Raw genomic sequence first — 25,459 nt, 5'->3', positions numbered from 1 at the left:
AAAAAAAAAAAAAAAAAAGAAAGAAAGAAAAAGAAAAGAAAAAAGAAAAAGGCAAGCATCATAAGCGAAATAAGTCAATGAGAGAAAGACGATTATCATATGATCTCTCTGATAGAGGAATTTGAGAGGCAGGGCAGGGGGCCATGAGGAAGGGAGGGAAAAAAATGAAACAAGATGGGATAGGGAGGGAGATAAACCATAAGAGACTCTTAATCTCAGGAAACAAACTGAGGGTTGCTGGGTTATGGACATTGGGGAGGGTATGTGCTATGGTGAGTGCTATGAAATGTGTAAGCCTGATGATTCACAGATCTCTACCTCTGGGCAAATAATACAATATATGTTAATTAAAAAAAAAAAGAAAGAAAGGCAAGCATCAGGCAAATACTGCTTGCTTTAAGTATCACATTCAAGCCACTTTACCATGGGAAAGCAGCAGGCAATAATAAACATTTATGTTAATCAGATTCATGGAAACAGAAAGAAGAATGGTGGGTTCCAGGAGCTTGGGGAAGGAGATAGGGAATTATTTAACTGGGACAGAGTTTCAATTTGGGAAGGTGAAAATGTTCTGTGGATGGACGGTGGTGATGGTTACAAGTGTGCAGATGCCACTTGTACCACAAGTACCAGATGCCACTCACCTAGAAATTGTTACTTTGTATACATATATATCTTTTGGATGAGCACATACTACTTTTAAAGGGGGAAAAAATAACACCAAGTTCATTTTATTCCATAACTTTATGGGGAAAGAAAGGAAGGGAAAAGGGAGACAAAAAACCTTTGTTTTGTGTTCCTCCAGCCTTTTAAATCTGATGAAAGAAACTGTAATGAGGTGGGCGACCACTCCCACTTCATCCCTGCTTTTGTATCACACACACCTCTGGCACACTGCTGGGGACCTGTGGCCAGTTTCAGAATAATATTTTTAAACGCTTAAAGCAAAGTATTTTGAGTTACAAAGTAAATGGATTATTCTGAAAACATATTCTTAAAATGTATTTTTAGCTCATACTACATTGTATCCTTCAGAGTCCAATCAGGATGTCTACCCCAGTCCTGGTAACAGCAGTGTAACATACAGAAGATGTTACACATACAGATGTAACAATACATACATACATACAGATGTAACATACAGGATGTAACATATATATAGATGTAACATACAGGAGATGTGCTGGATGCCTCAGAAGGTACAGAGGCTCAGAGGCAATGACCTTGGGGACAGCTGGGGCTGGGTTACCGTGCTCCAAAGGCCTGGGTACGTACCCAGAGCTCTGACCTGGGTGTTTTAGAATCTGACAGGGCTCCCTGACAACGACGACGGGGGTTTCTGAGTGCCGGAAAAACACTGGAAACAGAACGGAACCCTGCGGCCCCGTTGCCCGGAGACCGGCAGAGAAACAGGAAGCAGGTAGGGAGGAGCGGTTCTTTCTGCTGCGTGCCCTGCAGGCCGAGCCCCGGCCCCAGCCTCAGCGCAGGGGAGGAAGGGGGAGCTGGGACTTAACAGCCATCAGAGGCAGACTCCTGTATTAGTGCATTCAGTGACAAGAGTTCCTACCTGCCACAGTGTGAACACAGTGGTGTACACTTTCCCCAGCTGCCGGCAACCACCGAGTAGTGGGAGAAAACACCTGGGATCTCTACAGGTGGGCAAGTCGCATACACTTCCATAGGACTGAAGTGTTCAGCCTGTATTCAAATGGGAGGTAATGCTGTTCTATCTTCCTATGCAACTGACATCTAACTGAAGGCCCTTGGGGGATTCAGGGACCCAAGATTAAGAGTCTTACTGGATATTTTAAGAGGTCAAATACAGTTCTTTTTCTTGTTTAATTTTGCTTTAAAAAATCACACACTTAGGGGCCCGCGGGTGGCTCAGTCTGTTGAGCCGCCAGCTCTTGGTTTTGGCTCAAGTCCTGATCTCATGGCTGTGGGATTGAGCCCCGCATGGGGCTCCCAGGCTTGGCACGGAGTCTACTTAAGATTCTCTCCCCATAGTCCTCTGCCCCTCCCACTCATGCTCTCTGAAATGGATAAATATTTTTAAAAAATCACACACTTAATATTGATACCAAATTTCTTTTATGCTTTGAAAGAGAAGATCATAATGCAAATCCATGCCTTTGTGCACACCTCTCATTTCATTGATACTATCAACCCCTCCTGCAAGTAGTGAATAGTAATCTTTGCATTTTACTGACTAATTACCTATTTCTGAACACCACAGAAAGGAAAGAGAACACAGCCACACTTACAACCTTGCCCCCAACTCATGGTGGAGGTGGGTATTTTTGGATTCCTGTGGTGGTCTTCAGAGCATTTCCTGTAATGCGTCTTGCTCCCTGGGCTCCCCTGGCCCCACCATGTTGACCATAACCTCAGTGTCCTGAGCACTAGGTCAGTATTTCTACTCCTGACTTCTCCAAGCTTCAGGCCGCCTGCTCCTTGCCTATGCCAAAGGCACCTCAAACTTGACACATCCAAAGCAGAACTCCTATTATCTCCAAGACTCTTTCTCCTGCAGTTCCTCATCCATGGGGGCATGACGGACAAGAACCCTCTAAGCAAGCTTTATCTCTCTGCTTCAGTTTCCCCCAAATGTAAAGGAGCAGCAATAATGGCACCGACCTTACAGGCTTGTTGTAGGGACTCCCCCTTTCAGGGTGCAGGCACCGAGCCTTGATGCCCACACACGCCTACTGTTAGCCCTGTTCTCAAAGACCATGCTCCCCCACTTCCCACTTCAGTTCCCCAGCCAGCCAGCTTCTGCTTCGGTATGACTGTGGTGTCTTCCTGTGGCCACAGCCTCACTCCAGTCACACCCTAGAGGGTTTTCTCAGAGTGATTCCAGTTACCCCAAACAGCGCCCCCAACATTGCTGCCAGTGCCACCCCACCCATCCCCCCATTCACTCATTCATTCAATCAACAAACATGGATCCAGGGCCTACCACATGTCATGTACCAAGCCAACTGTGGATGAACAATGACAACAGACCATCAAACCTTCCGGGGGAAGATGGATGTTGCATAACTATAATTACTTGTAATTGTGGTAAGTGCCATGACATTAAACAGAATTGTGCCCACAGGGTGCCAAGGCTTGGGGAATGCCGACGGGAGACACCGTGTGGGGCCTTCTGAGGAAGTGAGAAGTGAGCCTCCTGGCTGTGGGAGAAGGTAAGCTCTCTTGTGAAACCTCTGACAGCCTTCCCTCGGAGAATGGTAAAGACCGAATGCCTCCTCGATGTCTGTCCAGCTGTCCTGGACGTGGCACCCAGCCACAGGCCATACCCACACTGTCCTTCTCAGCTCACCGACTGGTGACAGGTGAATCCGCTCTGCCTCCTGGTGGCGACTCCAGTCTTAGACAGTGAATCCCCAAGTCTCTCTCTCCCTTCCTTCCTTCCTCCCTCCCTCCCTTCCTTCTCCCCGCCTTCCTTCCTTTCTTTCCTCTTTCTTTACTAAAGCAACTTACAAAAATTTAAGTGTTTATAATAAAGGAGAGCCCAACCCTCGGCTGAAGAATTTAGTTAGTAACCTAATCCATGGCAAAGTTTTATTTAATATAGAAACAAGCTCAATTTTTTAAATGTATTGTACAGTGAACATATATGCAATGATAAGTCTATTGTCTAATCTAAAAAGTTTGAACCCTTCTATCTCCCAAATTATAACAGAATTCTATCAAGCTCTAGGAAAACACAGCAACTACTTATTAAAGAGAATGAAAGTCAGTATTTTGTAGGTTATGTATTATATTACATACTTGAAAGGACAAGGTGAATCACATTGGAAATACTATAGCTCTTTGTTGAAAGCTCCAAGCTAAGGGAACGATTTTAAAAACACATATCCATTTTTAGATATTTGTAGGATTTTATTTCATTATATGATAGTTACTCTCTTAGAATAATCAGAATAATAAACCACATTTAGAACAACTAAACTTAAGTCAATATTTATTTCTCAAGTAAACTTAACCCCCAACATGGGGCTTGAACTCAAGACCCAGAGATCAGGTGTCCCACACCTGCCAGTTACCCCACTTTTTCTTAAAGGACAAGATAAAATTTGTATTTCACGGGTACAGAAAATTCTCTGCTTTCCATTTTGAACAACCAATATGATACCAGATACCTAAGAATTTTTTATCTTTTATTTTACCTAATTTTTTATTTTTCAAATATTCAGTTTTCATTGACCACAAAAGTTTCTCTTGCATATGAACCGCGCATTCCACCTTTGTTTTAAGAAGCTCTATTTTGTGGTCTACTATATTTAAAAAGTCACTAACAAGTTTCTAACAAGAAATCAGCAATGTTGGCCCCTCCTCTGTAATGCGGGCCCATCCCGACGGAGCGTCCTGAGGCTGAGACGGCCAGCTGTGTGTGTCCACAGAATTCTAGACCCTGCGAGGACTCATGACCGTATCACTTCTATCACTTAGTAAAAAATGCAGATCTCAGAATGAGGGGGAGTTCTCCTTCCCACCTGCTGAACAGCGGAAAAATGTTAGGAAATACATTGTCAGACTGGTCAGTTATGTCACTGAAATAGAATTTACTTAGGTGGTTGAAGATACTTCAGAAGAAAAACCAGCGACACACACATGTGTACACAAACACGGGCACACACAGGCATGCACGCGCACAGGCACGTTCGCACACAGACACAAGCACACACAGACACGCATGCACACAGGCATACACAGCCAGTAAGGTAACAACTAGACCAAGGCGCTGGTCATGGGCCCCAGCTCCTGGCCAGCTTCTCCCATGGGGGCTGTGCGAACTGGGAGCAGGAGGAGCGTGCAGCCGGTGCACTGCTGGGAGACGCCCCTGCACCCTAGGGAAGTCCTTGCTTCCTGTGTGCCCTCATCTCTTCTTAGTACATTTCTCTTTAGTTGTTGCTAGAATATAAAAACTCTACACACAGTTTGTCACTGTAATGGTTCACTTCTGTTTGGAAAGTGTCCAACCTATGTGTCCGACCAGTTAGTTTCTTTCTTTTCCTTCCTTCCTTCCTTCCTTCCTTCCTTCCTTCCTTCTCTTCCTCCCTCCCTCCCTCCTTTCCTTTCCTTCTTCCTTTCTTTCCTTCCTTCCTTTCCTTTCTTTCTTCCTTTCCTTTCTTCCTTCCCCGTTCCCTTCCCTTCCCTTCCCTTTCCTCTCCTCTCCTTTCTTTTCTCCTTCCTTCTTTCCTTCCTTCCCTCCTTCCTTCCTCTCTTTATTTCTTTCTTTCAAGATTTTATTTGAGAGAGAGAGAGAGAATGGGAGAGAGAGAGATCACGAGAGGAGGGAGGGTCAGAGGAAGAAGCAGGCTCCCTGATGAGTAGGGAGCCTGACCTGGGGCTGGATTCCAGGACTCTGGGATCATGACCTGGGCTGAAGGGAGACACTTCACCAACTGAGCCACCCTGTCCCAGGTTTCTGACATGTGACAAATGAGTTTTTGTGGGAGCATAGGCTCTGCCTAGATGTGTTTCCATAGACTGGGATTAAGTGTTTCAGAGATTTACCTAGCGTGGTAAGCCCCTGGCTCTCAGATTTGTACCTACCCACCAGTGCAGGTAGGATGTGTGTGCAGTTCAGGCTGTGGCAGGAGCCCACGGCTGGCCAGCAAGCCCACATGACCTCATCGCTCAGCACTTGGGACAGTAGCTACTGGTGGGAGAGTGAGCACTGCCAAACGAACTGGAGGGGTTGCCTTGATTCGGAATCTTACACCCGTTTTGGATGCCAGAGACTGTTGCTTCCATATGCGATCTGAAAATACTGTAGGTCTCTTCAGAGAAAACAAGAGGGTAGGATGGAATGGGACATGCAAAGGTGCGGACTTGGGGCCATCCTCCCCAGCTGTGAACATGCTCACACCCTCTCACCGTGCTGTGTCACCCCCTCTGCTAGACTCTCAAGGGAAACCTTGCCCCATTAGGCTGGAGAAAAGCTCCCCTGTCCAACTCAGGACAAGGAAACCAAAGCACAGGGCAAGTGGCTTGGGGAGGTCCCGGGGCTGGTAGGTGGGTGGAGGCCGATCAGAACCTAGGCGTGCAGAGTCTGTGTGATCACTGCTGCACAAGCCCCCGGACACTGGGCTCTGGCTCACACAGGCATTGTGTTTGAGCTCCCTGAAGCCTCGGCGGGCCTGAAAGCTCAGCGTAATTGTTCCCGTGGCATCATGGTGGAAACTGAGGCTTGGGTTTGAGTAGAGTAGTCAAACGGTGCAGGGCTATCCATGGTCCTGACTCTCTCCCACCCTGTCCCTGGCTACCTTCAGACAGATGTTTTTTCCCATCTATTAAAACCACAGCTGGGAGGGGCCTCCAAGCACCATCTGGCCTGGTCACTGCTCTGAACAGGAGATGTCATTATTCCAGTCTTGACAAGCGACCTGTTTAAGGCCCCATGGCTAAGCAGATGCACCAACGTGTCAGGGCGCACACTTCCTAGAACAGAGTGACCTCCACTTGAACAATACTGCTTTTGGCCCCCAGCTGTGTTTATAGCGACAGCAAATAGCTGCATCTGGGACATTTCAGACTTTTTCCTCTCTGAAAAAGACTCAGTTGACAAATCATCCTTAGAGGATGCATTATTTTTTCCCTTTTAGAATTGTAACCATCCACCACCCTTTGTCAGATGTCCAAAGGCACAGGAAACCTGCTCCTCCCAGCTGGGCTGTGTTGAAGGATTTGGTGCTCTTTCTCTCATCCAGACTCCCCTGGTCTCCCACCAGAAGCTGACTCAGGCGGATTCTGGGGACATCGATGTGGGGCACTGTGCTAGGTGAACGTACCTCACATGGGGGTAGGAATGAAGTGTCGTGGTGGGCCTCTGTTCATCAGAAGCTGTTTCCCAGGAAACAGTATGCTGGAACAGCCAGTTGTGTTCCATGAGACAGTGTTATTTGGAAAGAGAGGCATGTGTAAGCATTTACCCCAGATGCAGCCATCATTTCCATCCTACTTAACCCCACCCTTCGGCTCTCCTTCATCTGCTCAGCTTCCGTGAGAACTCGAACATCTTACAGGAGAAGACCAGCCGAGAACCACTCTTAGGTTTGTCAAGAATTTGCCTGGGCAATCTCAACTGAGAAAAAACATTGGCCTGGGCTACGGAAAGGTAAATAAATAATCTGCAAATCATCAAAACAAGAGCAAAAAACCTAACACTCCAAGACATGCTTTGACAATTAGGGAAAGAACGTCAAAAACCAAAGCATCAAAGAGCTACGAGTTCATAGCTGCCAAACTCACAAAGGCGAAGAATGATCACAGCACTTGACCCAGTGGGGAGGAAGCCACTTCCAGACCACAGGGGGGTGAGGGTAAACGAAGAAGGCTTTTCAGGAAAGCAATACGGGAACAAATCTCAGGATCCTCACCCATGTTTACGCTTCTCACATCTGTGTTTGCTCATGTAATATTCTGACTCGAGGAAGTTAATTGAAGTACAAGAAAGTATTTACCCATAAAGACATTTGCTGCAATGTTATTCACGACTGTAAACAAACACAAAACCCTGTGAACAAACTTTGTGTCCAGCAACAGGAAAATAAGGACATGACGGAATGTCCTTTGTGCTGTGTTCTGTGACCATTACGTTTTTCAGAGCATTTCATACAAAAGTTGAGCTTATTTCTTCCCTTGAAAAAGAGAATAAACATGCAGTATTTCCAAATATGCAAATGAGACTATGTTCAAAAACATCCATAGGTGAAAGATCAGAGGGGAGTAAAACAAAATTGTCACAGGTTTTATGCTAGGTCACAGTATGGGACATAATATTTATCTTTTATTGTCTGAATTTTCCTTATTATTCCCTACAATAAACATGTATTCCACTTAATGTAATAAATCAAACATTTCTTTTCATCCATAAAATTTTCTTTTTTAGTAATTGCTTCATTTACTCAACAAAAAACCTTGTTTTAGCCAAACCTCAGGACAAATGTTGTAAGGATGATACGCTCCTATGCCACGTCTGTGAAACCAGGGAGGGTTTCCTGGAGGAAGGGGGAACTGAGTCTAGAAGTATAGAGAGTGATGGGAGACACTGTTGTCCCATAGCTCAGTATGTTTGGCATGTAAGATGCCATGGGAGGGAGATGGAGATGAGGTGAGAGGGGAGGCCAAGATTTTTAAAGATTTTATTTTATTTTTTTGAGGGAGAGAGAGAGGGTGTGTCTGAGCAGTGGGGGTGAGGGGGAAGGGAGAGAAAGAGAGAGAATCTCAAGCAGGCTCCGTGCTCAGCTCAGAGCCCACCGAGGGGCTTGAGATCATGACCTGAGCCAAAATCAAGAGTTGGAGGCTCAACCGACTGAGCCACGCAGGGGGGAGGCTAAGATGTTAAGTCTGTTTAGGCAGCAAGAAGGAACCATTAATAAGTGTGGTAAAGAGGAGACCATGGCATGAGGTTTGCATTCTGGGGGTCAGGGACAGCAAGACAAAGACAGATTTGAGGTGGGAGATCTTGGGGGCAGACAGACAGACTAGCAGGCTGTGAAGGCAGCCACGTGAGGGGACTGGGCCTCAGCTGAGTCAGGGTCCCTGCTCTGCAGAGGGAGGGAAGTGGAGGAATTCGGGCTCAGGCAGCTCTGAGCAGCGGGGAATGGGAGACGTGGCAGGGGCAGCCAGGCAGCTGGGGGAGTGGGGGCTGTGGGGCTATGGTGGGGGAGCTGAGAGGGGGGTCAGGGCAGGATGTGGAGAATTCGTGAGAAGTCAAGGCCATGAGTGTGGCTGGAGCTGCTGCACAGGCCCGAGGACTGACAAGAGGGCTGCAGCACAGCCAGGCAGCCCAGGACTCGGAGGGAACGGGGGCAGGTGGTATCTGGAAGCCAGGTGGGGGTTCTGGCCTGCCTCATGGCACCTGGTCAGGTCATTTCACTTCGGTGTCCCATGTGGGAACTGTGGGAACACTGCCACCCATCATGTTGGAGGACTGGTTCTCAGGGTGGCCTCTGTAACATGACCCATGGGACTATCCCTTGGATAGCAAGACTATCCCTTGCCAAGAGGACTACCCTGCCTCTTGGGGAGAGATGGAACCCCATTGCCCCAGAGGAGGGACAGGAAGAATGAAATACCAGCCAGCCGACAGCTGTCCCTGAGCCTAAACATGGTTAACAATGGAGGTGTCACACCATCGATGCTTGGCAGCACCGGTCACCATGCCGTCACTGCTCGGTGGGACCAGTCAGTGTCCCACACACACACAGCCAAGGCGGGGTCCTCAGGGCAAGGAGCTGTCTCCGGAGCTTGTCTGGTGCTCAGCTCTGCTGAGCACTGCACCTGGATTCCGGGTTCTACAACAAGCTCATGAATTAGAGCATTTTCTAAGTAAGGACACTGAGGCACAAAAAGGTGAAACAATGTGTCCCGAGGCAGCAGTGGGGCTGGGACCCAGGGGCAACTCCTGGGGAGGTTGTGGCCCTGGGAGTTTTGCACCACAGACACTCGGGGTGAGGGGTCATACGGCAGGGTGGAGATCGCAAATCTGACTGTAAGGAAGAGCCTGCTCCAGAGGATCCTCTAGTGCTGTGGGCAATTGGAGCTTGTTTTCCAACAAAGGATGCCAGTCCGTGCTTGCTGCCTGGAGGCGGCATCACCCAGCCAGGCTGCAAGGCCTTCCATCCTTCCGTCTGCTCTGCGAGCCAGCTCATGCTGAAATAGGTGTAACGAGCCCCCCGCCCCTGACACACAAAATCGATTTGCATGGCATCCAGTTTTAATGAAGTTTGTAAGAGCACAGAATTATTTCATTTTTGCAGGTTTTGTTTTGGCATTTTCGTGTCATAAAATGAGCCACTTGGAACAAAATCCGAATTTTAAATGTTGGGCTGCTGATAAACAAGGCATCATGTTAAGATATTTTGGCTTATAGCTACTTCTGGAAAGCAACTCATTTCCATGTGAAGAGTGGATGCCCACCATTGGCTCCCTCTTTAAAACCTGTGAGAAAAGTCCGGATCTCTGTATTTTGTAGGTTATAGATTATTTCACTTATATGTGTTTTGCTCAGAACTGCAGGCTCCTAAAATTATTCTTTTAAAGATTTATTTATTTATTTCAGAGAGAGAGAGAGAGAGAGAGAATAAGGAGGGGGCAGAGGGAGAGAGAATCCCAAGCCGACTCCCCACTGAGCTTGGTGCCTGACGTGGGGCGATCCCATGACCTTGAGATCATAACCCTGAGATCATGACCTGAATCAAGACCAAGAGTCAGAGGCTTAACTGACTGCACCATCCAGGAGCCCCTTAAATTAAAAAAAAAAAAATTTTTTTAAGAATTTATTTATTTATTTGTCAGAGAGAGAGAGCGAGCACAAGCAGGTAGAGCGGCAAGCAGAGAGAGAGAGAGAGAAGCAGGCTCCCTGCTGAGCAAGGAGCCCGAAGTGGGACACGATCCCAGGACCCTGGGATCATGACCTGAGCCGAAGGCAGAGGCTTTAACCCATTGAGCCACCCAGGCGCCCCCTGAATTAAAAATTATTTTAAAATAGAAACATATCTGGAGAAAATTCAGTCAGGTAAATAAGAAAATCACTGTTGTTTTTCTTAAACTAAATTAGTATTGTATTTTACCTTAACCCTTATGAGAAACTCCCAGAGTTTAATTTCATTAACTTCAGAAAGCATTACCTAGTTTTTTCCACAATAAGCAAAGCTGTATTCTCTGACACTGAGTCAGAAGCTTATTTAAATATTTCATGAATAATTAAAACTATAAGTGTTCTTTAAGATGTGGGAAAAAAACTTAAAATCTTTCAGAGTCAGCACAGTGCAATGGCCGATGATAAGTCTGAAGTCATTTATTAGCTTCCAGAAAAATTCCTACACTCAGTTTTACAAATAGAAATTCCTGGCTGTCGTGAAATTCTGCAGTGCAATGGAAAACCAAATTAAGGTGGCGTGAACATCAGTATGCTCCCAAAGTCCTCACAGATGTGCACAGCCTTCGAAACTAGCAATCTTCCTTTTGCTACCAGTGGCAATTAGAGAGGCACGCAGCTGATTGAACGCGGGTGTTCATTTCCATGTTATTTATAGTAGAGGAAAACAGGGGTTTAAGGAGATCATTGTGGTAAATACAGATTAAAATACGATGCAGCCACTGGGCAAAGTAGAATGAGTATTTTATAAAATGCCATTTCCTCGAAATTTAAAAATTCAAACAGAGAAGTTGAAAAAAGGCAAAAACACACATCCAGGGACCAGACACTCACACTTTGGAAAGAAGTGCCTTCAGCTTCTGAGCGGCATTTCTTGGTGGAAAGTTCCTCTTCTCTGGCATAAAGCCTTGCCTCCTTGGAGCTTTGGCCTTATACAGAATATAATCTGTTTCCTCCGAAGGCAGGGTTCATGCCCTCGGACAGACTGCCTCACCTCCAGACCCCTGTCCCCAGGCCTCCGGACACCTGCTCCTGTGGGAGTGTTAGTGGAGGAGCCCCAACCCCTGCCTGGTGTCCGATGGTGCTGGCATCACCACCGTCCACCCACCAACCTCTCAGTCCATGTGCCTTTCTCTGACCACGCCTGTGTCCCAGCACTCAGGGGAAGAGGCACGCAATGGGCTGGTATGTAACACACACTCAGTAAATTCAGGTTATGGTTTTAAACAAGCTTTAGTTCCTAGAACATCCTTCTTGTCCTGTGGTGATCCTTGTGGGGACAGCCAGCCTAGGGATCCAGCAGGAGATGCAGGAGATGCTGCCTGGAGCAGTGAATGGGTCTGAAGCCCAGGGAGCTTTTGGGGCTCGGAGCAGAACCCCCGGGAGCAGCCCTGGAACTGGCAGTCCCTTTGAGAACTAAAAGCAGCAGCCAGCAAGAGCCGAACAGCAGGCCCACATGTGGATGAAGCCACGCTAGAGAGAAAGTCCCTGTGTCTGTCATAAACCCAAGCCCGGTCCCGGGCCCCTCCATGTCCATTCCCACCCCCAGCAGCTATAGCCCCCCAGATTCTGCTCCCTCCACAACAGCAAAGTGCCAGCAACATCCTTCTCCTTGTACCCCTTTGGTTTTTCCGCTGCTCACTGCACCAGTCATTTCCCTCACCCTCCTGGTGACTGTCCTCTGTGCCTGGCTCCAGGCGTGGGCAAGGTGAACTTCCGGCTCACCTGCTTCGTCTCTCCAAGAGCCCCAGTGCTCTGTCCTCAGCATCCTGCTCTCCCGATCTCCTTAGTTCATCTCATGGACCCACATGGCTCCCACCATCCCTGAACTTAGGTGACCTCCCTGTCTCCTCTACGATCCAGGCCAACATGTTGGGCAGACGTTGGCTGGATCGTTCCATTTGGGCAGCCTTGAGCCATCTCAAGCACAACACTTCCAGAAGCTAGCTCTTCCCTTGTTCCCCACCCTGCCCACCAATCTACTACCTTCCCAGTCTCCAGAAGGGGTGCAAAGACCTCACATCACCCTCCCCAAGCATGCTCACCAGAAGCCTGGGAGTTCTGCTATATACCTCCTGGTCCCACAGAAGAGCCACGATCTCTAGCAATTATTTCTTCAAGCTGCAAATCCTAGCCCTTTTCGTTAAAACAGTCATAGTTGTTAGTGTTAATCAATGCATTTTAATTCAGAGAAAATAGGTTTCACTATAAATAACCGGACTGAGAATGGGAGCACAAAACTGTCCCAGTTACAAGGTGTTATTAATGGATGGTGTTGCAGGACAAACAATGATTTCAGGTCAGTTTATGACATATCATTATATATCTTCAAGTCCCAAGAGGGAGGGGAAAAATGTATTCCGTCGTTGGACCTGAAAAAAAAAAAAAAAAAAGGCTTTCCTTATGTCATCTAAGGGCTTAAGGGGACGTGGCACACACCACATTCTTTAACCTTGCAGAACAAAATCATACAGGTGATGCTCGAGAACACCTTGCCAGGTGAATGTCATCCTCCAATAATTCACATCTACCCAGAACTTGTGAATGGACCTTGTTTGGAAATGGGCTCTTTACAGATGTGATCAAGCTAAGATGAGGGCCTTCTGGGTTAGGGTGGTCCTGCTCCAATGACTGGGCTCCTCCTAGGAAGAGAGAACCTTGGACCCAGAGACTCAGACACACAGGGAGGATGCTACGTGCAGCCGGAGGCAGAGATGGGAGGGACGGGTGTTCAAGCCAAGGAGTGTTCGTTTCGTTCCAGCAACCTCCAGGAGCTGGGAGGCAGACAAAGAACAGACTCTCCCTCGGAGGTTCCAGAAGGATCTTACGCTGACGGCACCTCGATTTTGGATTTCTGGCCTCCAGAGCTGTGAGATAATACATTTATGTTGTTTGAAGCCACACTGTTTGTGACATTCTGTTCTGGCAGCCCCGGGAAACTAATCCAGACACTGTCCTATATCGCGCTGGGGACAGAGTCTGCAGCCAGATTTCACATTTACTCATGTTCTGGGGACCTCTGGGGACCTGGGTGAGGACAGCCCTTGCCATGAAGCCTGACCACGGAGCTGCCACTGGTGCCCTTGGCTTTCTGGAGCTGTCCTCGGGCAAGCACACGGCATCATGCTCACCTCCCCACCCTATACCTGGGGCCCAGTCTTCCTCCTGGAATGCGCTCATGGACTTGAACATCGCTATATGAGATGTTGATGTCATTCTGAAATCCCATCCATGGTGATGAGGCCGTCGGCATCTTCACCGTTCTGCTCGAGAGGATCAACAGTGAGGGCAAAGATAGTCCCACAGATGAGGACACAGATGCCAGTAAATCACTGCTCCTAGGGCGGGGGTGGTGGGTGGCCCAGAGGTGGAGAGCAAGACAGAGGCATACGGAGAATGGAGCCATAGCCAAAGTCCCAGATTTGACTCAGATTGAGAAGGACAGAGCGGTTGCCAGGAGGACAGCCCAGCTAGCTGAAGGGCCTGGGGAACAGACCCTTTCTGTAGCAGCATCGGGGAGTCAGCACGAGGGGAGCCAGGGGTGTGGAGGCATCTGGGCAGGCTGGACACCCCATCCAGTCTCCATCGTGTCCCCAGAACTAGTAGCAACTGGGCCAAGCTGACCCTCCAATAGAAGGGAGAATCAGAGGGCGGGTCCAAGGACAGCCTGGCCACCTTGGGGGGCTTCAGTCCAGCACCCCCAGAGATGGCCCCTGGCTAGTTCACCTTCAGTGAGGTAGTGAGGCAGCCCAGTCCAGGAAGCCGTGGGGGACAGAAAGCAAGGCAGGCCCGCAGGCGCAGGGAGTGCCCGCCTTTGGGGTGAGGCTGAGCTCAGCTCTCATTTTTTCCACAAGAGCTAGACGGCCCAGCTTCATTCTCTTCCAGAATGCTCCTGTGGTGGTTATGCAGGCCTTTCTCGCGCACGATCCTGGGTTCCCTGGAGAGCTCCTGGACAAAAGTCCCTGCAGGTCCCACACCCTTCCCCCCCGCCGAGGGATGGGTCAACCGGGACATGGTACTATGTGGGGATGCTTGGCACCAGCCCTGGAACCTCAGAACTCAGGGTTTCTGGAATCTGAAACTGTCCCCTCTTCCTCGGCTCCCCTCCCCCACCTCCCATCTTCTGTTTCATCAGCAAGCGAAGCCCTCCACCGCCCCATCCATCTCATGACTTTCTTGGAGGCTTTCAGGGCCAGACTGTGTGGGTGCCACACCGAGGCCCATCCAGGCTGAGTGCCCTTCAGGGGGCAGAGCCGAAGCAAGCTCTCTGCATCTGGCCAGCAGGCAGCTTCCTCAGCCCCAACACTTGGAACAAAGGAGCTGCTGCGTTAGGACGAGTCCACCATTGGCCTGTGGCTCAGGATTGCTCTTCTTGTCCCCACCTGGGCCCCAGCTGGAGCTGACCCTCTGGGAGGGTGGGCGGCAGGTGGCCTGCGCTGTCTTGTTTCCTCCCAGACCTAGCATGCCACCTCCCTCTCTGTTGGTTTGTTCTGGACGGCGTTCCAGATGATAGGCAAATGACCTGACCTTGCATGGCGCCCAGGGGACACAATTGGAAGAACTGAGCTGAGGGCTCACGGGGCAGCTGTGCAGGTGTGCCAGTCCCACGAGGGCGCTGTCCTGGAGGGCTCCCTACCCGAGGGACGCCAGCACCCCTTTATAGCAGAGTTCAGGCCAATGCCCAGGCTGTGGGTGCAGCAGGAGCCCAGGCCTCCCGTCTGGAGCTGGGGGTCCGACTCTAAAGGGTATGGAGGAAAGGTGCCATCTGGAGCTGGGGGTCTGGCATTGAAGGGGATGGAGGAGCGGGTCCCATCTGGAGCCAGGGGTCCAGCTTTGAAGGGGACAGAGGAGGGGGTCCTGTCTGGAGCTGGGGGTCCAGCTTCGAAGGGGACAGAGGAGGGGTTCCTGTCTGGAGCTGGGGGTCCAGCTTTGAAGGGGATGGAGAGGGGGTTCCGTCTAGTGCTGGGGATCTGGCTTCGAAGGGGATGGAGGAGGGGGTTCTCTCTCAGGAGTGACGTCACTTTCTCTTGCCTGTTCTCTGGTAGTGCTGATCTCCTTAAGGACCAGTCAGAGTTCTCTTCACATGTATCAGGAAGATTGACCTCTATGATACAAGCTGCAAATATTTATTCTGTTTGCTGTCTTTTCACATTTTTAATGGTGGCTTTTGCCATAATGAATATATTTATGTAAAACAAACATAAATTCTTTTCCTTTTGTAATTTCTAGGTTTCATACCTCACTTTGAAAGGCTTTCCCATATTGTGTTAAAATTCCCTAATTTCTTCTTGTAATTTTATGGTTTCACTTTTGAAAATATCTAAATCTGGGGCACCTGGGTGGTTCTTGACCTCAGCTCAGGTTGTGATCTTGGGATTGTGAGTTCAAGCCCCAAGATGGGCTCCACCCAGGGTATGGAGCCTACTTAAAAAAAAAAAAAAAAAATTCGATCTTTGATTTTCTTGTAGTTTATTTGGACATAGATCGTGAAGTATTAACTGACTTTATTCTATTCCATATGGTTCTCCATCTGTGCCCATACCATTATTTAATAATTTTCCCCACAGGTTTGAAATAACCCCATATACACAAGTTCATTTATTGGGATCCATTTCTGCATTTTCTACTTTGTGCCACTGACCTGCCTGTTCATGATATATGTTTAGGGCCATACAATTTTATTTATTATAGATTTATGATGTGTTTAACATCTTAGCGCTCATCCCCCATATTAATTTTACTTTTTTTGGAGTTTCCTGGTTATTACTGCCTGCTAACTTTTCCATATACATTTTGGAATCAGGTTATCTAGCACTGAAAGAAATCTTTTTGTTATTTTTATTGGCCCTTCTATTATGTAGATGAATGCGAGAAGGCTTGGTATTTTCACAATGTTAAATCATCCTATCCAGAAACATAGTATGCCTTACCCACTGTTGAAGTGTTTGGCGTCCCTAAGTAGCTTTTTTTTTTTTTTTTAGATTTTTATTTATTTATTTGACAGAGAGAGATCACAAACAGGCAGAGAGAGAGGAAGGGAAACAGGCTCCCTGCTGAGCAAAGAGCCTGATGCGGGGCTTGATCCCAGGACCCTGGGATCATGACCTGAGCCAAAGGCAGAGGCTTAAACCACTAAGCCACCCAGGTGCCCCCCTAAGTAGTTTTTTAAAGATTTTTTTCCCCACATAAATTGTATTCGTGTCAGCCTTATTCCTTGCTATTTTCAGTATTTTACAGCTATTAAAAATGGGGTCTTATCTTTCCATCGCTTTTTTTTTTTCTTAAAGATTTTATGTATTTATTTGAGAGAGACAGAGAACATGAGAGAGAGTGAGCATGAGCAGGGGAAAGAGGCAGAGGCAGAAAGAGAAGCAGGCTTCCCTCTGAGCAGGGATCCCAATGAAGGTCTCAATCCCCGGACCCTGAGATCAGGACCTGAGCTGAAAACGACTGAGCCACCCAGGTGCTCCTTCTGTCATTTCTTCTAAGTGGGTACTGCACGGCCATACAGAAGCTACTGGCTTTGGAGCAGGGCTTCACGCCCCACGTCTCAGGACTTCTCCCTTTGTCTGCAATAGTCTCTCAGGTGGTTTCCTTGGTAACAGCACTTCCTCACCTGCTTAATCTTGGTCCTGCAGTTCAAGGGTGCAATGCTCAGGGCCAGTCCCTTCGTGCATTTTTTTTACTTATCTCTCGGTTGCACTGATTCTCAAACTTGGGTTTTTAAAAGACACTGATAACTCAGTGCCAACACCCGAGCTCCTGACTTTGTGAGGTTGGCGTGTGGCTCAAGCACTGGGATTTGAAGGATCTCCGAGTGATTCCACAGAGCCACAGGAAATGGAAAACACAGACTACAATAGTTTGTTCACAAAGGGCTTATGCAAGTGACATTCCTGAATTCTTGTATTTTCAAAAACGGAATTGTATTTCCTTACATATCCTTTTAGAGAAATTTATTGCATGTATAAACAAATACACCTTTTTTCTTCTTTATGTTTGAATGACAGTTCGGAGTATGCGATTCTTGGTCATACTTTCTTTCCTTGGCTTTGTGGGCAGTGTTCCAACTGTCTTTTACTTTGAATGTTGTCACAGAGAAGTCTGAAGTCAGTGTGAATATTCTTCCCCTTACAAGTGACCTGATATTTTTGCTTATTTCCCAAGGAAACCTTTATGACAGCTGTTGAGAAACTTGATGTGTCTCAGTATTGACTGCATTGGACGATGCTTTCTGGGATACAGTGTAGATTCAAATCTCTCTTTCTTTCTGGAATGCTTTATTAATTCATATTTTAAAATATTCATTCTGTTCCTTTTATTTTGGTTTTCTTTTTGGAGGCTCCAATTTTGCAAATGTTGAATCGCCTCTGCCTGTTTTATTAATCACAACAGCATTTACAAAGGTGTAAAAAGTGTACGTATTCACAGATACAAGGCATATTTATTTTTATTCTGTGGGCCTGTTTCCCCAAAGTGAAATGCACGCTCTTGTAGTTATATTTTCTGTCGTCTTTTTGCCTTTCTGTTTTTATTTGCAGCATACAATGAGTTCATTTTTATTGTGCTGGGATACGTATAACTTACGAGTAAGTAACTGTGTGCATGTTCAATGGTGTGTGTTCACGGCGCTGAGAGCCCCAAGGTCCTCAGCCAAGACTCATTGCCCTTACAATTTAGCTGAAGTCTTGTGGATGTAGTTGCTCAATAAATATTAGTTGATTGAAGGACCTCAGAAGGTATCTCAAAAGATGTAAAACCACATAGCTTCACTTGCCATAAAAGGGCATAAATGTAATCTGAGTAAATCTATTCAAGTACCCTAAAATTCATGCCTAATGCTACCCAGGATAATAGCTATTACATTTCCTTTAATTTCTCTTATGGTAACCCAGAACTGCATGAAAAAGAAGTCTGCAATCCCAAATAAGCCAAAGAGAATTATATAGGCAGCACTGATTTGCTTAGACAGTGTTTGTTCAATTTAGTTTTTTAATACACAATGCAGAGTACACCAAAAATCAGTCTTTTTTTTTTTTTTTCTTCTTTAAGGCTACATCTGTAATTCCTACCAGGGAGACACCTGTCCCCTCCCCCCACTCTCCTAACCCCTGAATGGTAGGTCCAGGGAGTCAAGGTGAGAAATGAGATGAAATAAAACAGAAACAACTTCAAGAGCAAAACCAACAGTTCGCTGCATTTGCACGAATACACCTCAGACTGGGAACCTAGAACTTACTGTTGGGAATTGAGGCCAGAAGGAGATGTCTACCTTGGTTGTGGAATCAGTCTTCTTCCACCACAGTCTAATGAGGGAAGAAAGGTAGTCTTTCTCTTGTTTTCTCTTTTATCATTTCAGCTGAAGATTTGGATGTTTTTGGATATGAAAAGAAATCAAAATGTCTTTAGATATTTTTTCTTTTGTTTGTATGATTGGGTTTCCATCGATACCGACCCGTCATGCTGCTGTCTATACTGAGTACACAGAGCTGGCTTGGGTTAAATCATGTGATGGGTTTAAAAAGAGGACCATCTTCCTCTGACAGCAACACAAGTGAGCAGACGAGCTTCCCCTGATTTAGTGGATTTAGATGACCTGCCCAGGGGTTTTTCTCTTGTTTCAAACATGGCTAGTTGTGGCTAACTTAAGAATCAACACACCTGGGTGTCTCAGTCGGTTGAACCTCTGACTCTTGATTTTGGCTCAGGTCATGCTCTCAGGGTTGTGGGATGGAGCCCTGTGACGGACTCCCTGCTCAGTGTGAAATGTGCTTGAGATTCCCTCTCCCTCTGGTACTCCCCCTGTGTCCCCTCTCTCTCTCAAATAAATTAATAAATAAAATCTTTAATTAAAAAAAATCAACGGGGGATGCCTGGGTGGCTCAGCCAGTTAAGCGTCTGCTCTCAGCTCAGGTCATGATCCCAGGGTCCTGGGATCGAGCCCCACATGGGGCTCTCTGCTCAGCGGGGAGCCTTCTTCTCCCTCGGCCTCTGCCCCTCCTCCCGCTCATGCTCGCTCTCTCTCTCTGTCAAATAAATAAATAAAACCTTAAAAAAAAATCAATGGGAACATCACTCAGCACTCCACAAAGTAGGGATTTTAGATTCATCTAATTGCCACCAGGAACTCGGTTTTTTGGAAAAATTGTAAATGTCTATCTTCCCTCTTCCTTTTAAACATAAAAACCCTTTCCACGAATACCTCTCTTGAAGGTGGCCTTGAGAGTTTTCTCAAACGAAAGCCAAACTACAATCACTTAAGCCTCCTTGCTGTGCAATTGTGATCTCAAAACATTATATTTTTACTTGTTTTGCCCTAGAATAGTAGTTCCTAAGTCACTATGCACAGAAAGACTTTTCTTCACCAGGGGAGGTGCCCAAGCCCCCCGTCCCCGACGCGCATCCACGGCTCTCAACCCTCTAGGCTGCGTGTCCCTCTGAGAGGGCCAGTGTCTCAAAATCACCATGGGCTGCTTTTCAAATTAGTGACTCACACGTGAACTAATACCTAACATTTAAACGTGTTTTCTGGGAACCACACGCCCTTACCCTTTGAAAAAATCACTCATAAATCCTGAAACCAGCTAAATACTCAGGAACATTAAAATCAGGTGGGTGATAGCTCCATCCGCTAACTTGGACCATGAGTTTGATCTAATTTCACTGTAGGTCAGGATTTGACTTCCACTGAGAGTCCCAGCCCTGCATGGAGCTCTTAAAGCTGCCAGGTTGCTGCAATGATGAATGTGTGTTATGTCCTCACAGGACGGGCCTGTTGAAGGTCATGGACAACAGCTTGTCAGGGCGTCCATATGCAGCAGGAATGGGGCATCGGGCCTGATGTGAGCCTTTGGCAACCCCAGGTGTTGAGCCAGAGTCCCCGTGTTGAGTTGCCGGATAACCGTGGGCAAGTGGATGAAATCTCAAATTATCAATTATCAAATTATCCCCGTTTATCAAATACAGGGGAGGGGGCAGAGAGAAATCATCTCTGAGACCCCTCCCAGCCAAGGTATTGTGGTCATTTGATTTAAGTCCATTCATCCAGGAGGGCATTTAGCGGCCGTCCCTGTTTGGTCTGGGTGGGCGGCTCAGCGATGCTGTTTAATATAGGCCTTTTATGGAGTCAGAACCCGGGCGGGACCAGCTGCTCCCCATCCAGTCACCGAGAGGCCCGAATGCCTCCCTGCTAATAAACACCCCGGTCGGCACACCCTCCGCATCCACGGGCCAAGTGACAGAATGGAAAGGAATGAGGCGGTGTGGGGCTCCAACACACATGGCTGGCCTCTGAGCTATTTGCAGACAGACGGTGTCTCAGGGAAGTTCAGGCCTCGGGGGTGGGCCGGCCTTGCTGAGTTCCTAGCTGCTGAGCCAGCGGCCCTTGGCTGCTTCTCGTGCCAAAGCCTGGTGGGGGGCAGGGAGGCAGACAGCAGGAGCCGTGGGAGGTCCCAAGAGCCCAGCAGAGCGTGGAGGAGCCCCGGCCACCCTCTGAGTATCCTTGTCATCTGTGGGAATCGCTCTGATGGCTCCCAACCATGGGGAAGTCTTAATCACAGAGCCAGAAGGAGAGCCAGAAGCCGCTGGGCCCCTCGGGGCATCACCTCTGATGAGGTCACCACGTCCAGATGAGAACACTGGACCATGGTAATACAGCAAGGGGCCCGGACATGTGGCACAGATGCTGGGAGATGTGGCCCTCTCCTCCAGACCATCATCCTTTGACGGTGGACAGTGGGCAGCGGCCAGGAGGTCTCTGTCCAGGGGCCCAGCTTGGGACCACGGGCAGCGAGACTGACCAGCTCAATGGCGTGTAATTCACATACCGTAACAGTCACCTACTTGATGATCTACTCATCCCCTAGCCCAGGAGTTTTAGTAACTTAACAGAGCAGCCCAACCATCAGCACAATCTAATTTTAGAACATTTCCATCACCCAAGGGATATGTTTTATATAATCTCTTTGGTACTGTCTGCTGTGTAGACACACTCCCAGAAGCACTTTTAGCCCAGCCTGAGATATTTGGTATCAAATACTGGATTGTCTACATGGTACCAAAGCCACCACGGAGAAGTAGTCAAAGTCAATCACGTCCTGTCCATAACTTTGGAACATTTTTTATGTGTCATCCTTGATCTTCTATACAGCTGAGCTCCTTCACAGAATGACACCCCATCCCCCCTGGTTTTTATTTCTCTCTGGTCCCTGCATGCTCACATTCCTGCTACACGTCTTGACCCCACAGTGCAGCCCTACTTCAACTACAACATGCCCCTGCCCCCACATCATGCCGGTGCCTTTTCTTTGGTGGTAAATACACAGAATATCAAATTTACCATTTCAACCATTTTTAGGTGGTGGTGCAGTGGCATCAAGGACATTCACGTTGTACCATGTGAACTGGTGGTTCATGTTCCAGAACTTTCTCATCTTCCCAACCAAGACTCTGACCCCACTGAATGCCGGCTCCCCCAGCCCCTGGCACCCACCACTCTACTTGCTGTCTCTGTGAATCTGACTTCTCTGGGGACTCGCTATGAGTGGAATCCTATAGTATTCGTCCTTCTGTGACCGGCCTGTTTCACTGAGCACAATGTCCTTCGGGTCCATGCATGTTTTAGCACGGCATAGTACTTCCTTCTTTTTAAAGGCTGTGTCATACTCTCTTGTATGGAGAGACCACATTGGTTTATCCATTCATCTGTTGATGGACACCACGGCTGCTTGCACATTTTGGTTATTGTGAATAATGCTCCCTCAAACATGGGTGCCCAGATAGCTTTTCTAGGTCCTGATTTTAGTTCTCTTGGGTAGGTACTCAGAAATGGAGTTGCTGGATCATACAGTAATTCTGTGTTTGCTCTTTTGAGAAATCCCCTTCTCCCTTGAACCTACTTCTACTGGGGGTCCACCCTATGATATCATGAGCCAGCTCTCAACAAAGTCATCCCCAAATCCAATGGGCACCTCTCAACCCTACTCTTCCCTGACCCATGGGTGTTACCTGACACAAGTGATCCTTTCCTTCTTTAAATACTTTCCCCATTTGGTGTCTGGGGCAGCAGCTCGGCTTACGGGTTCCCTACCCTCCTGACCCCCAGCCCTCATCCTTGTTCCCTTGGTGATCTCACCTTGTTTTGTCCCATCAATACATTGGTGACTTGCAAATTTATATCTTCAGCTGAGATCTCGCTCTTGAATCCCGGACTCACATCCAACTGCCCCATTTACTTCTCTCTTTGGAGTCAGATAGGATTTTCAGATACTGCACGTGGCAAAGGCAACTCCTCCTTCCCCAATTTTCCCTGTCTTCCCAACTCAGAAAGTGGGAGCCCATTGCCTTCTGGATGGACACATCTACAAGGGAAGGATCTGGTGTCACCCCCTGTGCCCGGGGATCACTCAAAGTGTCACCACCACTGAGGACCTCTGATGTGACAAAGCAGGAAGCACATGGCACCGTCCAGGAGGGACAGATGTGTCTGAATTCGCAGAAGCGCTTCTCACACCAGCCCCATGTGGCTACTGAGCCAGTGAACAGCCCGACCCGGCCAAGATGCCAGAGCAAAACACACTCTAGATTTCAAGGCTTAGTGAGACATAAAGAGTGTAAAACAGCCATTAATAATTTTTATATTGATTAGTGTTGAACTGATACTATTTTGGATATACTGAGTTGTATCCAACATGCTATTAAGATCAGTTTCACCTATTTCTTTTGGCTTTTTGTCTACGTGGCTACAATGATAGACACTGAGGCTCACATTACGTTTTGGACGGCATGCTTCGGGAGCTAACTCTCCCCCCCAGGAAATACAGAGGAGAGAGGAATGAGTACAATGACGCTGGAAGGGAGCCACCCCTATTTCAAGATAGCAGGACAGTCTCATGGTCGGGGGGACCTGTTTTGCACTCACAGCGGGGACAGGGGTGCTGCTACAGACGGGAAGGCACCGAGGAGGCAGAATGCCCAACCTTGATGCATGGACACTGGTAGGTCCCGATTCATAGAAACCAACTGTCAAATGACATTTTTGAGATAATTAGGAAAATGTTTTTATGTTTTGGGGACTGGATGATAGGACACATTCATGTCAGGCTGGCTATCTGGAAGAGTGCTGTGGATGTGGGAGAAGACGTCCTACTTCGAAGTTCCGTGCACAGGAGCATGCAGGGGTGAAGCAACGTGGTCTCTGGAATGTGCTTCCGACGAGCAAGGACGCAAGACAAAGAGAGCCAGGGACAGCACACATGTTCTCGTGGACTCTAGCTGCTGGATATGCAGGTGTTTCTTGCAGTCATCTCAAGTTTTTTATATTACCATTCATTTTTAAAAACCTCCCACATAAAGAATGTGATCCACATTGTAGACACGAATTCTGATGTGCATCTCAGGGACTATGAATTTGCCTCTGAAGTCCCCTAGTCAAAAATCTGCACCCCAGAGTGACCTGTGAGCATTTCAGAGGAGCATGTGGGGGATGGAGGGCAGAGATGCCAAGACAGCAAGTAGGGTTTTTTCCTAAAACTGATTTTACTCAACACCCAGGCTAGCTTATGGCAAACCTCCATATGTACTCACCCAGGAGCTCAGGGCAAAACCCCTGGGGCCACCTCTGGTGTCTCTGTTTCTCTCCTCCCCAAGGTCCCATCGGTTAGCAAGCCCTGTGGGCCCTGCCTATGGAAGGAATGCAGAATCTGACCACTTCTCAGCACAGCCACTGCCCCAGTCTGATCCAGCAATCACCGCCTTTCCTCCAGCTCCCTTCACCTGTGTCCAGCCTTGTTCCCCGCCACCCTCAAGTCTGCTCCTCATGCAGGGCCAGCCCCTCACACGTGGCGGATGCCCATTCACACAGGAGTCAGTCTGAAGGGTTTGCTCTTGGGTTTTGCAGTGCACAACCTACACAGCCATCCATGACAGTCGTACACACAGCTCCATGAAGAACCCTCTTAAGACAGAGGCCAGAGCAGGCCTGTCTTCCACCAGATGCATCCAACAGCTAACCATTTCCCTGGAGGAGAAAGCTCAAGTCTTACAGTGGCCTGGAAGGCCCCTTAGGATCCAGCTCCCCGATGTTTCTCTCCCTGGGCTCAGCCACACAGCCTCCCTGCTCAGGTCTGCTCTCAACCTGCGCCCTGTGCACCCTAGTTCCTTCTGCCTGGAATAGCAGCTTATCAGGGCGCCCTCTGCTGACAGCCCGTCACAACAGCAACCCCCCCCCCCTTTCCCTCCTCAGGTCCCTGCTTTCCTTCCCTGCACTTTTCAACACCTGACCTGTCACAGAGCTGCCTGTTCAGAAGTTTATCTTTAGGGTTGGGGGCGGGGAGGGTGATGGCTTTCCCTCGTGCACTGCTGCGCCCCCTGCGCAGAGGACGTGATCAGTAGAAACCTGCCCAGTGGACGGACGGATATCGAAAGCAAGGTGGTTGAGACAAGGACTGCATCTTACGTTCTGCCCCAGCACGTTGCTCCCTGGGGAGGCTGGTCAGAGAGAGGTCTGCTGAGTCGGCGGAGGAATGAAGAGATGAATGTACAGGCCAACACACAGAAAGGCAGCCCCCGGGCTCATGAGGCCTGAGTGATGCCGGCCCCCGTGCTGTTCGGAACCACGACAGAGGAGGCAAAGACCAGGTGCATCAAATGGAAAATAAAACAATGTCAAGACATAGACACTGTCAACAGCGGCCTGAAAAACGCCATCTTCTTTTTAGGAAACGAAACCTAAAAATACCCTGAGTGTCCCAAGGTTGGCCTATAATTGCATCTAATGTCACCACGCTCTTAGCTGAGTCCAGCTGATTAAATAGCCCTGCCGTACATGCTCCAGGGAGAGGGGCCTGGCTCCCAGCAGTGCAGATGCTCCCCGAACCCCCACCCCCAGCCACAACCCTGCACTCCCTCCTGCCCCTGAACATGGAGGCCGGGCAGGGAAGGAAGGCCCCCATTAGAGAGCAGGCTTGTCTCTCACTCCTTAGGGGGGATGGTATCTGGGTGGCAGTCCATTAAGTGTCCTGACTCCTTCGGCTCAGGTCATGATCTCAGGGTCATCCGGTTGAG

General features: G+C 48.2%; 1 protein-coding gene and 1 long non-coding RNA gene across 24 annotated transcripts in view; one reads left to right on the top strand and one right to left on the bottom strand.

The window, feature by feature from the left end:
- The window catches only part of LRRFIP1 (LRR binding FLII interacting protein 1), a 139,379-nt gene that overhangs the window by 93,147 nt on the left and 20,773 nt on the right, over positions 1-25,459 (bottom strand). The window lies entirely within an intron of this gene.
- On the top strand, positions 1,630-6,739 carry LOC116867796. Its single transcript, XR_004382664.1, has 3 exons — positions 1,630-1,715; positions 3,101-3,188; positions 6,618-6,739. It is a non-coding gene; the product is annotated as an uncharacterized LOC116867796 (long non-coding RNA).

The sequence above is a fragment of the Lontra canadensis genome, unplaced genomic scaffold, assembly GCF_010015895.1.
Source record: "Lontra canadensis isolate GAN:19392208 unplaced genomic scaffold, GSC_riverotter_1.0 scaffold13, whole genome shotgun sequence".
In the NCBI taxonomy this organism is placed as follows: domain Eukaryota; kingdom Metazoa; phylum Chordata; class Mammalia; order Carnivora; family Mustelidae; genus Lontra; species Lontra canadensis.
The sequence above is the reverse complement of the archived record's forward strand: the minus strand, read 5'-3'. Positions and strand labels throughout refer to the sequence as shown.